The sequence below is a fragment of the Callithrix jacchus genome, chromosome 15, assembly GCF_049354715.1.
Source record: "Callithrix jacchus isolate 240 chromosome 15, calJac240_pri, whole genome shotgun sequence".
In the NCBI taxonomy this organism is placed as follows: domain Eukaryota; kingdom Metazoa; phylum Chordata; class Mammalia; order Primates; family Cebidae; genus Callithrix; species Callithrix jacchus.
In genome coordinates this window covers 7,370,982-7,386,408 of record NC_133516.1, presented here as the reverse complement: position 1 = coordinate 7,386,408, position 15,427 = coordinate 7,370,982, and the positions used below count along the sequence as shown (strand labels likewise).

Genomic DNA, 15,427 nt, shown 5'->3' with positions numbered 1-15,427 from the left:
TACACTGAAAGAATAGAAACACATCAACACTATCCTTTAGACATCTTCTCTGCATCAGGTTTTAATTCCATAAATTCCTATTGATTTTTAATTTTTATGCATGAAATTTTACTGAGTAGTGGAATTTACCATCCCTGTTTACATTTCTGCATTGACATACCCTGTTCAATGTCATAACTCCTAATTAACCAGCATGTTCACCCCAAATGATCCATTTATGATACGTGAAGAAAGAAGATTTTTTTCTTTTTGGTCAGTTTATGCCTACATGGACTGATCACATTGTGCCTTGTTCAGAAAACATAATCACAACTTCTTTAAAAAAATAATAAAACATGTAAAAGTCACTTGACATTTCAGAATTTAAGTCTCTTTTTAATTCCAAAAATAGACAAAACACTATTTTGTTGGTGAGTATTTTCTCATATACTTTGCTATTTTAACAAAGATTAATTCATTTAAGTTAGTTAATTAGTTAATGAATGAATGAATTCATTAATTCATTTAATTTTTTAAAAATGACTTGATTATCTCTTTTTTTAGGTAGCATGAGTATTTCAAGATAAAAGAAGACAGCTTGGTTCCTAAGCTTGTCCTTCCTGACCTTGGTATTTATTTCATTCTTATATTTCTTTCACAGTAAAGTAAGACCAAAGGAGGTACAGCTGCCCCTCAAAAATCACAGTTCTGTCTGCTGCATTGTTTCCCTGGAGGAAAGAGAAGATAATACCTGAACTATGTCAAATAATTAATTGTTAATGAATTTTGTGTAAAAACATTTTAAGTTGGAGTGTTGAGAAATTTGAAATTTATATGGAACTTCTTTTCCCTTTCTGAAGCCATTCTTCAGAAGAAAATTCAAATTCTTGTCACAATTCAAGATATGGGAAATTATTTTGCTGTATTTTAAAACAAATTCCTTTATTGTATAAATCAAAGAAAATGATCGGGGCAGGTCTCATCATTTTAGGAGGTTTATTTGCCAAAGTTAAGGACATGTGCCTGGGAGACAGGTCTATGCTTTTCTTTGAAGGTGATTTTGAGGGCTTCAATATTTAAAGGGGAAAGGGCAAGATGTTGGGAAATACACAGTTTTCATGTGAGAAGTGGGTAGGGGAAAATAGTCATTCATGCCTCTGTCTGGCTCAGCAAATCTGCATTTTTACATAAGACAACATAGACAAATAGGGCAGAGGAAGCAGTCAGATACACATTTGTCTCAGGTGAGCAGAGGGATGATTTTGAGTTCTGTCCTATGTCCTCACACCCGTGAAGATAAGCTATTGATTTAAATTGCCATGGTGAGCTTCAACAGAACTGCTTTAGGATAGAGATCTGGGGGCCCACAAGGAATTTCCTCGTGGGCAAAATCTGCGGGAGGTATGTATGTAGCTTTTCATCTTTGTAGCCATCTTATCTAGGAACCAAAATAGGAGGCAGGTTTGCATGACCCAGCTTGACTTTTCCTTTTGGCTTAGTGAGTCTGGGGTTCCAAGATTTATTTTCCTTTTACAGATGTCTTTATATTTAAGTGTTTATTTGTTTTGTCTGATCAGAAAGATTATTTAAATGCCAGTTTAGCGGTTTTTAGGAAGTGATTAATGCATGAACACACATTCTTGAACTTTCCTCCAATCAAATGACCGAAAACTGTTTGTGTGAATAAGAACTTAGACCAGCGGGTCTCAAACTCTTGAAAGTTTCAGACTCACCTTGAAGATTTGCTAAAACACAAATTGCTGGGTTCTATCCTCAGGGTTTCCGAGTCTGTACTCCTGGGAAGGGATTTATAAATTTGCATTTCTAACACATTTCTACGTAATGCTGATGCTGCTGATCCCCATACTCTGTGAACCACTGATTGAAACTGTTTTGTTAAATTAGTGTCTATCAACCATGGTTCTGCCCTTACACACTCGAAGGATAGAACATTAATAGTAGCGTGTCAATTTAAGAGTCAAGTCCTTAGGGTGGGGATGGGCCACAGAGGCAGGTGCTGCTGATGCGGTGGGGCAAGTATTTAAATCTTCAGCATGTGGATGTAGGTTGAGAAAGCCCTTCAAATGATTGGTTGATTTCTTCCTATCCTGTCTTCCCCTGTGAAACCATTTTCCTCTACCTCTTAGTAAGAGAGTCCTGGTGCAGATGAAACAGTGCTCATGGGATTGCTTTAGTCCTCATCCAGAAAATAAAACAGCCTTTGCCAACAGTTGCCCAGTGCTTCTTAAGGACTTCAGAAGAAGAAGAAGTAGCTAAACCGCAGCACAGCTGAGATGCAAAGGCCAAGAAAGGACCTCCTTTTGGTAATTTCTTTTTCCATTTTTGTTTAGAGCACTGTAGTATCATAGCTGTCAATTAATCAATCACTGTAGATAATAGCCTAAGTAGTGTTCATGGTTATAGCTTCTTTGTATATTTCCCTTGCTGGGCCAAATTAGCTCTGACTTAAATTTCTAAGGGCATTTAAAAATGTGTATTATTTCATTCCCAAAACAATCCCGTAGGGGTAGAGATCCCCACTATACAGATGAAGGAATGGAGGCTTAGTTAAAGAATTTCTGGGGTCACACTATAAGTAGTCGTCTCTGGCTCCATGAGGTTGTGTGAACTTGGCTAAGGTCCATAACCTCCATGTGTAAAGTTTCCTCATCTGTAGAATGAGAATGATACCAGTACTTGCTTTCTGAGGTTGTTTTGAGAACTAAGGAGTTAAACAGTTGTGTACATACACATAAATGCTCAATAAATGTTACCTCTTAGACTGCTAGTGTAGTCTAGTTAGTACTAGTAGGGCAACTACTAAAAAGTACTAATTAGTACTTTTTAAGTTTAGGGGATCATCTGCTATTTTTTTTTTTTTTTTTTAATGAGATGGAGTCTTGCTCTGTCGCTCTAGCTGGAGTGCAGTGGCGCGATCTTGGCTCGCTGCAACCTCTGTCTCTCGGTTTCCAACGAGTCTCCTGCCTCAGCCTCCCGAGTGGCCACAGTGCAGGCCTCTTTTTTCTTTGAAGCGGGCTCTTCCTCCTTCACCCCGGCTAGAGTACAGTGGCATGATCACAGCTCACTGCAGCCTCAACCTCTGGGGCTCAGGTGATCCTCCTGAGGGAAGGTGTTCTCTTTCCGGGTCCACAAAGGGGTGTAGTTTTAAGGGCCAGAACTTCCCAGCACCATGCCCCTCTCCCATGCCTCTCCATCTGGGAGATGCAACGGTTTCTGTTTTAATTTTCGCGGGCGCGGGAAAGAAATCAAAAGTCAATCACTGCAGCGGAAGTTTAAAGGAATTTTTTCATTGGCCAGGGGCTTGGAGGAGGTGGGAGTTCCTCCTGGGTTGAAAGTCCCCGCCTGTCTCCTCGCGTGGATTTCCCCTCTGGGTTCCCCTTCCACACTCTCTTGTGGAAGCCTGCCTTCCCCTCCTAAACTCCATCTCTCTGTTCCTTTCCACTCAGTGTGGAAGCTGCTTTCCTCTCCTGATTCCCTCTTTCTGGATTCTCTCACTCAGCGTGAGAGGAGCTTTCCTTCTCTGGTTTCCCCCTCTGGGAACCTTCTCACTCAGTGTGAGTGGTTTTTCGCTCACTCAGTGTGAGTAGCTGTTTCTCTCTCGGCCTCCTTTTTCTCTCTGCTTAAATAAATCACGTTTCTACAAAAACTTTTCGGGTCCGGTAGTTACTTTACGAGTGCACCCGCCGTGGTCCCCTCTCCCATTCTTGAGAGAGCAAAAGACCAAGAGCCTGGAGCCCACCAGGGAGTGAGCTGAGTGCTCCCCGCACCCCCAAACCCGCCAACATTCCCACTACGACCTCCCAAAGCAGGGGGATTACAGGCGAATGCCACCACAGCTGGCTAATTGTTCAATTTTTTTGGTAGAGATGGGGTCTCACAATGTTGTCCAGGCTGGTCTTAAACTCCTGGCCTTAAGCTCTCCACCCACCTCAGCCTCCCAAAGTGCTAGGATTACAGGCACCAGCCACCACACCTGGCCTATCCTGCCTTTGTGCCAGGTAATCCTTCTCCTGTGTATTACAGGTCAACAGTCTCTTATCAACAATTTAGAAACCTCAGGTGCTCTGAACTACGGGTTTTTTCTTTTCATAAATCTTGTAGAGGCAAAATCTTATATGAGCCGAACTCATTTGGTGGCACAGTGTAACCTGAAGTGTAATAACATGAAGCTATTGCAGAGTCAGGTATTTTGCTGTTGTTTTTTGAGACAGAATCTTGCTCTGTTGCCCAAGCTTGAGTGCAGTGGCACAATCTCAGCTCACTGCAACCTCTGTCTCTCAGGTTCAAGAGATTCTTGTGCCTCAGCCTCCTGAGTAGCTGGGACTACAGGCTCACTTCACCACACCTGGTTAATTTTTGTATTTTTTGGTAGAAATGGAGTTTTGCCATGTTGGCCAGGCTGGTTTCAAACTCCTGACCTCAAGTGATCTGCCCGCCTCGGCCTCAAAAGTGCTGGGATTACAGGTGTGAGCCATCGCGTCCAGCCTGCTAATATGAAATTAGATATCATTTTAATGTCCTTTTTTTTAAACCAATTAAGTGTATTTTCTAAGAATAAAGATATTCATTTATGTAACAACAGTGCAATTATGCAAACCTGGAAATTTATCATTGATACAGTACTTTTTTCTACAAACTTTATTAAAATTCTACTGATTATAGGCCATTGTGGTGACTCATCTCTCTAATCCCAGCACTTTTGAAGGCTGAGGTGGGTAGATCACTTGAGGTTAGGCGTTTGAGACCAGTCTGGCCAGCATGGTAAAACCCCATCTCTACTAAAAATCCAAAAAAATTATCTGGGCGTGGTGGTGCATATGTGTTGTCCCAGGTACCTGGGAGGCTGAGGCAGAGGTTGCAGTGAGCCGAGATCACGCCATGCACTCCAGCCTGGGCAGGAAGCTTTCCTCAAATGCCTGGTGGCCCAGGCTATCAGTTTATATTTTATAAAGAGGCTCCAAAAAGGCTGGGTGTACTCCTTGACTTGTAGGCTTCATTGGATGGCAATCAGCTGTTAGGATCTCCAGAACTAGGGCACTTGGTTCAATCATATTTTGAGCCTCCCAGGGTTTAAGTGAGGGGAGTCAATATGCTTCTTTTTGGTAGTTAACTTATGGCATCCTCCTCTTCTCTGTTCTCATTTCTCCATCTGTTTTTCATCTTCCCAAAATTTGTTGATATCTTTTGTAAGTTGGTGTTCCTGATTTTCCTTCTGAATTTATCCTTTTCAAAAATCCATTTAATTCATTTTTAGGTGGGACTAAAGGGAGAGGAATTAAACTTCCATAGTCAATGTAGCGTCTATTTCTGATTATTTTAATGTATTTTATTCTCCTTAATGAACTTTAGAATCTATTTTCCGTGTTACAACAGCTTATCTACCCATCTACATATGGGAATTTATTTAGAATTGCATTAAATCTATAGGTTAATTTGCAGGGAACTGACATTTTAACAACACTGAAACAATTTCCATTCTAGGAATTCTCCATTTTTTAAATGTACTTTAACATGTATTTCAGGCCGGGCACGGCGGCTCACACGTGTAATCCCAGCACTTTGGGAGGCCAAGGCGGGTGGATCACCTGTGGTCAGGAGTTTGAGACCAGCCTGGCCAACATGGCGAAACTTCGTCTCTACTAAAAATACAAAAAGTACCTGGGCACATGGTGGCAGGTGCCTGTAATCCCAGCTACTTGGGAGGCTGAGGCAGGAGAATTGCCTGAACCTGGGAGGCAGAGGTTGCAGTGAGCTGAGATTGCCCCATTGCACTCCAGCTTGGGAGACAAGAGTGAAACTCCATCTCAAAAAACAAACAAACAAACAAACAAGCAAACAAAAACATGCATTTCTGTAAATTACTACCAGATCCTTTAAATAGAGCTTATATGTTTCTTTATAATCTTATCAATAGGTATTTCATTGTTTTGATTGCTCTAGGGAACAGATCCCTACTCCAACATTTCCATTACATTTTATAACTTTTAGAAAATAAAACTGATTTGTATATTTATCTTGTATCTGATCAACTTGATGAAATCCCACAGGTTCTGAAAAAATTTAGTTGATTCTCCTATAAAAATGTGTATAAATATAATTTGCAAATGTGTATCATGTATATTTTATAACAGCATTAGATAAAGCCATTTTTCTAAGCTTGGTATATTTTGTTAATTTATTTTCTTGCAGCAACTATTTTGTGAGATTTTTTTTACTATTTTTATCCAAATATACATGATATATTAGAAATTCCTCTGATGGAGATTTATTATACACTTTCATTTGATTATTTCATCAACAAATAAATTTGAAAACTGCTGTCTTAAAATACCCAACACCTAAACAGCGTCATGTACTTAATAGTAGCTCAGAAAGTACTTGCTAAACGAATAAATGAATGAGTAAATGTTTTCAATCTTCCCAGTTACCTTCCACAGGCTTAATGCTCTAAACCCCTACAGATGGGACGATTTCCAAAAACTCTCCAAAGTGAATGTTTCATAACATCTCTGGACACCCACATTAGTGTTTAACACATTTCAATGTCAGGAAACTTCTTTACTTTAAGGCTATTTTGCTGTAGCTTAAGTCATTTCCTTTCATTTTCTTTAGTACTCCTAGAGAGCAGGTTACCAGTCTGTGTGTCTGAATATGAGAAGAGCATTACATGGAACTCAAAATTTAAATACTTGCTTTAGAAATTCTTTCCTTTTTCCTCCACTGTGATTCTATAAAATGAGGATAATTCTGGAAACTAGGGGGAAAATTAGATTTATTCATTGCAGATATTAGCCATATCTAACAATTTTAGAGAGGGGTAGTATTTAAATATGAAGGAAAAGTGATATTTAAATACGAAGATGTTTATCTCACTGTCCTCAGAATTCTTTGGAAAAATGGTTTTCAAACTTGGCCACATTTTTTAAATACCTGAGGAACATAATAAAATATAAATGTTTTTAGTCCTTACCTCAGGTATATTGAATTTGGATCTTAGATAGATGTTGCTTAGAAAATTGTAATAAAAACAAAAAATGCATAACAATAACTTTCCCAGTGAATGTCCAGGTTTACTGTGTTACAATTTCTTATAGTCAGAACTAGATTTAAATTATGTAAATATTATTTACTTTGAGCCATAGATTGTATTATTGTTATTTTTCATATAGCTTTCCTTTTCTTTTTTCTTTTTAAAAGATGGGGGTCTCACTATGTTGCCCAGGCTGGTCTTGAACTCCTGGGCTCAAGCAATCCTCCCACTTTGGCCTCCCAAAGTGCTGGGATTATAGGCATGAGCCACTGCGCCCAGCCTCATATGCCTTTTAATATTGCTTGGAGTTAAAATTATCCTATATTTTAATTTGTTTCATTTTTATGTATATATTGCTAATTCTTTCCACACTCAGTCAACTATATACAGGATGAAACCTGTTAGATAATTTATGTCATATGCATATTTCCCCAGAGCCTTATATTCTCCAATTTTGACTATTTTCAGTCTAAACCAACACAACTACATGGTTCCTATTTTGAGATTTTGTGGATTTTCTGAGTCAAATCTGCTTATTTTATCTTATGTCGTTTCCTTCTTTATGCCTTGTTTTAATAATGCATATTAGCTACAACATTGTAGGAGAGCATGAGACATACGTCTCTGAGACCTTACATGGGCAAACATTTCTTTGTTTACGTCTCACAAATAATTGACACTATCTTTGCGTGGGCTATGATGACAAAATACCATAACTGGATAACTTAAACAATAGAAATGTGTTTCTCACAGTTCTGGAGACTGAGAGTCTGAGTGCCAATATGCGCAGGTTTCTGGTGACGGCCTTCTTTCTAGCTTTCAGAGCGCTGCCTTCTTACTGTGTCCTCACATGAAGGAGAGAGGAACAGAGTACGTTTTCTGATGTCTCTTCTAGGGACACAGATCCCATAATGGGGGTTTCTACTCTCATGACCTCTTTTTTTGTTGTTGTTATTATAAAGTCTTGTTCTGTCACCCAAGCTGGAGTACAGGCGCATGGTGATAGCTCAGTGTAACCTCAAACTCCTGGGCTCAAGTGATCCTTGCGTCTCAGCTTCTCAAGTAGCTGGGACTACAGGCACATACCACCATGTGCAATTCTTATTATTTTTTTAGAGATGGGATCTTGCTGTGCTGTCCAGACTGGTCTCTAACTCCTGGCCTCAAGTGTTCCTACCATCTTGGCCTCCCAAAGCTTTGGGATTACAGGTGTAAGCCGCTGCCGCTGACCCCCACATGGCCTCTAAACATAGTTATCTCCCAAATATGCCATCCCTATATACCATCACACTGGGGGTTAGCGCTTCAACATATACATTTTGGGGGGTTATAATTCAGTCCATAGCAAATCATTTAGTTGATTATAGAATTAAGATAGAAGTTGCATTCATTCACCCAGAATTTTGAAGACATTACCTCATTGTTACCTAGATACAATGTTGTTGAGAAGGTCCATATCATTCTTGTTCTGTTTTTTTTTTGTATATGATTTGTCTTTTCTGGAAGCTTTTAGTATCTCCTTTTTATTCCTGATGTTTCTGTGCTTTGGTTTGGCTCATTTTTTAATACATTGTGCTCAGCAGTAGGGAATCCTTTTATGAAGTTGGAGATTTACGTTCTTCAATTCTGGAAAAATCTTTTAATTATTGATATAATTTGGATATTTGTGTCACCCGAATCTCTCATTGAAATGAAAATCTCCAGTGTTGGAGGAGGAGCCTGATGGGAGGTGTTTGGGACATGGGTGGATTCCTCATGGCTTGGTGCTGTCCTTGCAATATGAGTCCTCATGAGATCTGGTTGTTTAAATGTGTATGGCATCTCCCCCCATCCACTCTCTCTTGCTCCTGCTCTTGCCATGTGACACATCTGTTCCCCCTTTGCCTTCTGCTGTGATTGCAAGTTTCCTGAGGCCTCCCCTGAAGCTGAGCAGCTGCCAGCATCATGCTTCCTGTACTTTCTGAAGAACTGTGAACCAATTAAACCTCTTTACTTTATAACTTATCCAGCCTTGGGTATTTCTCTATAGCAATGAGAGAACAACCTAATACAATTATGTCCCATTTTTATATTCTTTGGTCTTCTTAAAATTCCAATAGTTTGGATGTTTGAACTTCTGGGTTAAAGCTGTATTTTTTTAAACCATTTTTTCTTGTATTAATCATCTCTGACTTTTGGGCAACTTTTTTCAACTTTACCTGTTAGTACTTCTATCGAGTTTTTATCTTTATGGTTGTTGTTTGATCACAATTATAATAATTTCTTAGAGCTATTTTTTTTGGTCTTGTGTGGTGGTTTAGTGTGTCCACAAATGTTTTGATGCTCCTATCAAAAAACTGTAGCTTAATAACCCTCTTCTTGCATATGGACTCGATTAGCAACTTGTAATGAACTTTTAAAAAAGAGCAAGTGATGGTGTGTGACTTTGGGTACTAGGTCATAAAGGACATTGGGGCTTTCTGATTGGCTTTTCTCTTGATTGCTTGGCTCTGGAAGAAACCAGTAACTATGTCTTGAGAACCCACAAGAATCTTATGGAGAGTCTGTGTAGATGAACTGAGGTATCTTTCCAGCAGCCATGTAATGAACTATCTTAAAGAGGGTCCTCCAAATCTTCAGAAAACTGCAGCCCTGGATGACAGCTTGACTGCAGTTTTACGAGAGACTCTGATTCCAAACCATTTAGCTAAGTTGCTCCCAGATTCTTGACTCACAGAAACTATGTGAGATATTTGTTGTAAGTTGCTAAGTTTTAAAGTGATTTGTCATGCAGCAATAGATAACTAAAATGCTTTGCCTCTGAGTGTTTTTTTTAAAAATAGCATCCTGCTCTTGTTTCACAGATATCTTATTGTCTGTTATTTCATAGGACATGAATAGTCATTATTTGTGTATTTTACGTTTTCATTTGCTCACTGCATTGCCTCTAATTCTTTTGCATTTCTTTTTTTTTCTTTTTTTTTTTTTTTTAATTAGGGATGGTTGACAAAAAGCCAACAAGATGGAAGAGGACACATGCTGGGAGTGAGGTGTGGGGAGAAGAGGAAAACAAATGCCAAAGTCGGCTACAAACATCAAGAAAAATAAAGTAGAGTAAGTGATAAATAGCCTATAAAGAAGATAATTGTGTATATATTCTATAGCAGGGGCCCTCGACCCCTGGTACAGTCCATAGCCTGTTAAGACCACACAGCAGGAGGTGAGTGGTAGGTGAGCAAAGCTTCATGTGGATTTACAGCCACTCCCTATTGCTCACGTTACCACCTGAGCTCCGCCTCTTGTCAGATGAATGGAGGCGTTAGATTCTCATAGGAGTGCGAACCCTATTGTGAACTGCATGTGCAGGGGATCCAGGTTTCCTGCTCCTTATGAGACTCTAATGCCTGGTGATCTGTCACTGTCTCCCATCAACCCCAGGTGAGACCGTCTAGTTACAGGAAAACAAGCTCAGGGCTGCCACTGATTCTACGTGATGGTGAGTTGTATCATTATTTTATTATATATTACAATGAAATAATAATAGAAATAAAGTACACAATAAATGTAATGCCCTTGAATCACCCCAAATCATCCCTACCCCAGTCCGTGGAAAAATTGTCTTCCACAAAATCGGTCCCTGGTGCCAAACAGGTCGGGAGCTGCTGCTCTAGAGGTCTGCTTTGCTCACTCAAAATCATGGGACGCATTAAACATAGTCTGTTAACCTGATTTCATCAACTATCATTGGCACTCAAATTTCTTTTTTTCTTTTTTTTTTTGAGTTTGGAGTCTTGCTCTGTCACCCAGGCTGGAGTGCAGTGACACCATCTTGGCTCACTGCAACTTCCGCTTCCTGGGCTCAAGTGATTCTCCCATTTGAGCCTCTCCAGTATCTGTGATGATAAGCGTGCACCACCACACCTGGTTAATTTTTTGTATTTTTAGTACAGACAGGGTCTCACCATGTTGGCCAGGCAGGTCTCAAACTCCTGGTCTCAAGTGATCCGCCTGCCTTGGCCTCCCAAAGTGTTGGGATTACAGGTGTGAGTCACCATGCCTGGCCTCAAATTTCCTGTCACATCATCTTTGAAAAATATTTCTAATACAGTGTAAGTTAATTACTCAGTAGTGATTCTATACTGTTTTACTTGAATTCTCCTGTTCCTAAAGCTGTGTGATGGATAAACCAAGAAGTTACAAGACTGTGTTTAGAAACCTATATATTGTTTATCTAATAAGTGGACTGAATGTGGAATTAGTTAAGAGTAGTTTCAGACAAAGATAAAGGTCAATAGAATATTTGTAAACCCCACCACCTCCTGTCTGTGTCCTTGAGTAAATTTCTTAAACTTTAAGAGCTTCTTTTGTAAAATGGGGTTATTCATAGTATCTATCGTGAGGTTGCTATAACAATTTAATGAGATAAAGTATTTAGCGTAGTGCCTGGAACATCGTTAGCCTTCTTTTTTTTTCTTCTTCTCCTTCTAACTTCTTTTCTTCCCACTATTCTCCTCCTTATCTCTCTCTCTCTCTTTTGCTTCTCCTACACTTTAATACTTCTCCGTAGCATTAGTATTACATGAACTTTGGATGAGTTATCATGAACTTTGGATCTGTCTTAGAAGGGCTTCTGACTTACTGACAAGTTCATTTCTTTTTTTTTGGTTTGTTTTTGTTTTCAAGATGGATTCTTGCTCTGTCACTCCAGGCTGGAATGAACCCAGCTGTAATCACACTAGTGATTACAGCCTCGACCTCCTGGGTTCAAGTGATCCTCCTGCCTTGGTCTCCTGAAGTGCTGGGATAATAGGCGTGAGCCACTGTACCCAGCCTTTATTGGCCAGTTTAAAAAGTCTTAATATGTGACCACAACAAATTATAAGATACTGGTGCCTACATTTATGAGTCATAATCAGACCTCAAACATAGAAGCTTGATTTTTCTGTGACACACCTAAATCACTAAACAAAAGTTTACAGAAACTCTACCCTGTAAGAGACGTTGCTAAGTGGTTGCTATACCAAAATATGACGTACTGCTGAAAGTGTAGTGGGGGAGGCAAATATGACAAAACACAGAGCCATCACTAATAGAGGCATTTCAGGATGTTTTGGGAACTCTAATATGCTTATGATGGTCACTGAAGGCTTGGCAAAAAAGAATTGGAAAGGGATGGTGTGTGTGTTTGTGTGTATAGGGGCTGGGCATCATCCCACATGCGGGGAATAGCATATTCAAAACAGAGGTATGTGAGGGCATTGTCATGATTGGAGACTAGTGAGTAGCTAGGAACTGCTACGTATCAAAGGTGGTAAACATGGAGTCTTCAAAGACAAAAATACCATTTTTGTGTGTACAAAACCAACAACTTAGGTCTGTACTTGCTATCTGAGAAATATAAAATCGACAGAGGAAATGCTCTCATAACACTTCATTATGGTCTTTGTTTAATCTATCAATGTTTATCAATGTTTTTGTGGCTTAATCTGTCAATGCATTTGTTTAATAATCTATCAGTGTTTATTGAATAAAGAAGAAATTAATGACAAATCTTGAAACATATTCAGGTGTCAGTCAAGTTGAAGCTTTATTTCTCTTTCCCAAATATTACGATTGATTGCTTCTACTCACTCTAGTGTTTCAGTATTTATGTTATACCCATGCGTTTGCTTGGACGTATTTGGCCCTTCTCATTGTTTGCTGCCATCTAGTGTCATGAATTGATGTTGTAATATGTTTGTTAACTAAAATGATATTGTTTGTTTTTGAGGAGTACTGCCCTTCATAATTCATTTAAAAATTTAAGCCATAATCAAAATTTCAATAAAAAGTGGGAGAGTGCCATCATTATGATTGTGTTAACAGTGTATAATGATAATTTTAGAGATTAGATTCTATGCATTAAAGCTAAGTGAAAAACCTGTATAGAATTCAAGAGAGAGTAGGTCCAGTAATGGTAATTAATATAATTTTTAAAATTAAATACACTCTAAGGTTATGAAATAGGATGGGGTGCAATTTGAAACACCTTCTGTTCAATATTGCAGTATCCTCAATTACTCCTGGACTTCATCTGCTCAAAGTTTGTTAATCTTTTGCTGGCAATGATTTTTAAAATGTAAAGATGAGGTAGGTAGTATTATTTATTGATAATTAAAACAACTCTAAGTAAATGAAGGTCAGAAAATGTCACTTAATTTGTTCATTGGCTTTACTGTTGCTGTGATCTGAATATCTGTGTTCCCCTCAGATTTGTATGTTGAAATTAATCCCCAGTGCAAAAATATTAAGGTTGGGCCTCTAGGAGGTGATGAGGTCAGGAGGGCAAAGCCTCACCATTATGAATGTGATTGGTGCCATTATAAAAGAGGACTGAGGAAGCTTGTTTGCTTCTTCCGCCACATGAGGACACATAAAAGGTGCCATTTGCGAGGAACAAGCCATCACCAGACAACAAATCTGCTGGCACCTTGATCTTAGACTCCAGAACTGTGAACAATAAATTATTTTTATTATAAATTACCCAGTCTAAGGTATTTTGTTGAAGCAGTCTGGATAGACCAAGACAACTGCTATATATTTATTATAATGTCATTTTCTCTCTCTCTCCCTCCCCTCTCCCCTTTCTTTTTGCATTCTGTGAAATGGGAAATGTTTTGTTTTTTTATTTTTATTTCACTTTTAGAAAACTTGTGGCCCTAAATAAAATGTTGGCTGGGTAGCTCTGCCATGACAACATTACTACACTTTTCTTTTTTTTTTTTTAAATATGGAACGCTTCACAAATTTGCATGTCATCCTTGCGCAGGGGCCATGCTAATCTTCTCTGTATTGTTCCAGTTTTAGTATATGTGCTGCCGAAGCGAGCACACTACACTTTCCTTTCTTTTCTTTTTTTTGGGGGATGGAGTTTCGCTCTATGGCCCAGGCTGGAGTCCAGTGGCGCGATCTCAGCTCACTGCAACCTCTATCTCCTGGGTTCAAGCAATTCTCCTGCCTCAGCCTCCAAAGTAGCTGGGACTACAGGCGCCCACCACCACGCCCAGCTAATTTTTTTATTTTTAGTAGAGATGGGGTTGCACCATATTGACCAGGCTGGTCTCAAACTCCTGACCCGGTGATCCACCTGCCTCGGCCTCCCAAAGTGCTGGGATTACAGGTGTGAACCACTGGGTCTGGCCAACATTACTCGGCTTTTCAAAGCAAATGTAAAATTAAATTGTTTTTGAAATCAGCATTTGCTGTGATGGAAGAGACTCCAGATGAAGGACTTCCTTCCTTTCTAGACATAAGGCTTCTTAGAATTTCCTCTGAGAGTCATCAAATTGAATTGGAATGCCTTATTAGAATATTTCATCTTGGTTGGGCATGGTGGCTCAGGCCTGTAGTCTCAGTGCTTTGGGAGGCTAAGGCAAGAAGATCGCTTGAGGCCAGGAGTTTCAGATCACCCTGGGCAACACCGTGAGACCTGTCTCTACCAAAAAAACATTAAAAAAAAAAATTAACCAGGTCTGGTGGTACATGCCTATTGTCCTAGTTACTAGGGAGGCTGAGACAGGAGGATTGCTTGAACCCAGGAAGTTGAGGCTACAGTGAGTTCTTATTGCACCACTGCATTCTAGTCTGGGCAACGAAGTGAGACCCTGTTTCTTTTCTTTTTCTTTTTTTTTTTTTTGAGATGGAGTCTTGCTCTGTTGCCAGGCTGGAGCACAGTGGTGCAGTCTTGGCTAACTGCAACCTCTGCCTCCCGGGTTCAAGTGATTCTTCCGCCTCCCAAGTAGCTGAGACTACAGGTGCGTGCCAAACGCCCAGCTAATTTTTGTATTTTTAGTAGAGACGGGGTTTCACCATGTTGACCAGGATGATCTCGATCTCTTGACCTCGTGATCCACCTGCCTCAGCCTCCCAAAGTGCTGGGATTACAGCCGTGAGCCACCGTGCCCAGCCATGAATGACCCTGTTTCTTAAGAAAAGAAAAAAGAATACTTCATTCTCCCCGACAATTCTCCATCCAAGCGTATATTAACATCATGAATTCCTACATAGGAGAAACTCTAGGCTGGCACTGGGGAGGCTGAATTCTAATCCTGGCTGCTGCTGTAAATAGTGGTCTGACCTTAGTCCACACACACAGGCCACCCAGGGCCTCATTTTCTGGTTTTATACATTCAAACATTGGGTTTAGGTGTGATTCTGCTTTTGTTTTCCTTTCTGTCTCTAAGATGTAGCTTTTCTGCACACACCATTTACTTTGCAGGGCTTTACTCCAGATTTGAGGGAAAGCAAACCTAGAGAAAAATCCCTGAAAAGGGAGGAAAACAGCTGTGAAGAGTTGTTGGAGAAGAGCGAAAGGTTAACTCGTGGCCTTTTTCTTAGGTCCATCTGCTCTGCTGAAAGGTAGAATAGTTTCAGGTGTAT

The 15,427-nt window shown here is 39.7% G+C and overlaps 1 non-coding gene across 1 annotated transcript; it reads right to left on the bottom strand.

Annotated features, from left to right (window-relative positions):
* Positions 1-13,772: 13,772 nt before the first annotated feature.
* Positions 13,773-13,879, bottom strand: LOC118148101 (U6 spliceosomal RNA). Its single transcript, XR_004734896.2, has one exon. It is a non-coding gene; the product is annotated as a U6 spliceosomal RNA (small nuclear RNA).
* Between the last annotated feature and the right edge of the window lie 1,548 nt (positions 13,880-15,427).